Here is a 3,031-nt window from a genome sequence, read left to right on the forward strand (position 1 = left end):
TCTAACTCGCCTCTACCTCTGAGCCTCCCTGGGATTCTGGGAGCACATCCATTGCTCTGGTCCTGTCCCTCCACTTGCCCACTCCCCAAAGGAATTTTATCCTCACCCCCTGCCCCCTTCTCTCTGCAAACTCATTTGCCATCACTTCCTCTGCTTTCTATCTTTAGGTCCTGTGTAGTTCAGGCTTACAGATGTCTCCGAGGTTTATGAGGAGATAGTCTGCATTCCTGGCTTTTACTTTTTTAGCTTGAGGGAGATTTACAAGAGAAGAAAGCAAAAATATCTTTGCTAGCTTGACACCGGAAGTCTCCAACTTTCTTGGAACTCTCTTGGATGGAATACTTACACAGTCAATGAAAATACATGGACAATGATCATTCCATTCAAACTACTGGGCAGGAAGGGGCCAAAACTATGCCCCAAATCCTAAATGTAGTTTTATCCCCGAAATGTCTTATGTGTGCATGAAAGAGGCTTCTTTTCACTATTCAAACACAAAAGCAGCCCTTATGTCACACACACTATGGCTGGTTATTACTTCACTAGCCCAACTTAGGCAAAATAAGAACCCTCTTTGAAGCTAAAAATAATCTCAAGACTTTTTAAAAATAAAATTATTATTCTAAGTTTCCTATAAATATTATGGCAAATGTCAAGCACACAGAACTGATCTTGAATACTTTTTTCCCTTTACATAAATCAAATCCACTATACTTGTTCTTCCTTTTGAAAAACGTTTAACTGTAAATTGTGCGCCACAGGCCAGAAAGTGTGGCTGTACACACACAGAGTAATCGGCTGCTATTATCTAAATCATTAGCAAGTATTTATTGGGTATCCAGAGTGCTAGGTACAACAGGGGAGATAGAAATAGATAAAGATACGGCCCTCTGGCCCTTGCAATCTACTTGTGATAACAGGACAAATACATGAAAAGTTAAGCAGTACGAGGTGGTATGTGATCACGGAACATGGGCAGAAGTGTTACAAATTTTAGAAATTAGAGAGCTGATCACCTGGATAAAAATGAAAATGAAAGGGAAGGAAGGGCACCAAAACCCTACAGCTCACACTAAAGCTAAAATATGCTAATGGTCATGTCATTGGCCTGCTCAAAACCTTTCAGTGACTTATCACTAACCATTGAAGAAAGGCTAAACCCCTAGCTTGGCAATCAAGACCTTACAGGCCCGGGCACCTTCCTCTCTTGTCTGATTTTGCTCCAGCCTTGCTATTCCACTAATGTCCCCTGAGAATACTCACACCTGCTGCTGTCCAGTCTCCTTTGCTCTGATCCCCTATCCTATCCGCCACCTTTTCCCTCAACATCAGCTACTCTAGATCCAACAATTGTACAGTCCACCTTCTGCCTTTTAGGTACCCAACATTATTGTTTTTATTACTATTATGCTGTTTGAGACAGCCTGTCTCCAACATGCTGCCAATGATTCTTGTCTCCTAGAATTCACTCCCTCCTGTCATTCTCACTCACACGACCTGTGTAACCAAAGGGAACGTGGAAGCTTCCAAGGCTCAACCGTAAAAGACATGGGAAGCTTCCACCTTGTGTTTTTTTGGATCACCTACGCTGGAGAGAGCCATCCACCAAGTCATGAGGTCACTCCAGGAAACCTCTGGAGAGGACTACCTAGTGGGGAACTGAGACCTGCTGCCGACAGCCAGCACCAACCTGCCAGCTCTACAGCTGACCCATCCTGGAACTGGATCCTCCAGCCATAGAGACACCTTCAGATGTCAGCTCACCTGGACAACTCCCTGACGACAACCTCATCAAAGACCCCAGGTCAGAACCACCATCTAAGTAGCTTCTAAAATCCTGACCCATAGATACTGTGTGTAATGATAGAAATTGATTATTTTTTAACTACTGTCTTTTAGGGTGATTTATTATGTAACAATAGACAGCTAATGACACTTCTCTTACACGTTTGTCATTGAGTTCCAATTATTTCCATTCTAAGCTTTTCCTTAGAACTAGATTAATATTTCCCAGTGTGCAGGTACTTCCTTTTAAATTTTTCAACTCTCTGAACGCCTAAGACATTTCATAATCTTTAGTTGATTAACTGAATGATGAAATAATTGAAAAACTTAATGAAATAATTGGTGACATTGTGCCCTGGGTTGACTCCCTATTGGCTTTAGGTGAGTCTGTAATTTTTTTTTAACTTTAAGGACTTGGTAGTGTGGAATCTGTAAGAGCTGGCAGTCTGGATTCTCATCCCGGCCCTGGCTTTCAGAAAATACTGCCAGAAATATAGAGAGACCTCGCCATACCTCTGTGTCAGGACATGTCTCCCATTCTGATGTTCCTAAGTTATCCCAGGGCAAGAGTAACTTCTAAGTGTCACAGGTGGGGCACCACAAGAGTTAGTGACAGTATGAGGGGGACAAGCTGGCAATAGTAAACAGCACCCACTTCAACAGGGCTCAGTGTCAGTCAGCCACCTCTAAGAGCCTGGAGCTGGTAGAATCCCCACACCAGGCACTCTGGCCCCAGTTCCAGGAACTGAAGGCATTTCGTAAGTTTCTATTTGAGATGTCTTAAATGTTTCAAAGATGATTCCAGCCCAGTATAGGTCTTCTCTTGAACTCATAGCTAAGTTATAGTCTGACAGAGTCCTTCCCATAGGTCCTCTTAGGGCTCAGTGAAGCTGGTCTAAGTGAGGAGTAAAACTAAAGTCATAAACAAAAACAGAAAAAAATATATAGGACCAACATTTTATTTATTTCATAAAGTCATAGCTGCCACACATAGATGCAGTCACCCTATTGGAAACACAAAGAGATGTGATCATCATCCTTTGTGAAATTATAGGAGACTCTACGTGATAAGCAAAGCAAGGCAAGAATTTAGAAAATATACTAGCTCCTAACAGGTAAATTGGCCCAGAAGGTGAATTGACTGTGAAAAAATGTTTGTACTGATGATTCTGCCAAAAGCTACAAAATCATAAAGAATGATAAGCCATAAAGAATCATAAAGCCAGGGCTGGGATGAGAATCCAGA

This window comes from Otolemur garnettii, unplaced genomic scaffold (assembly GCF_000181295.1).
Source record: "Otolemur garnettii isolate 467f Iridium unplaced genomic scaffold, OtoGar3 scaffold00030, whole genome shotgun sequence".
NCBI classification, from domain to species: domain Eukaryota; kingdom Metazoa; phylum Chordata; class Mammalia; order Primates; family Galagidae; genus Otolemur; species Otolemur garnettii.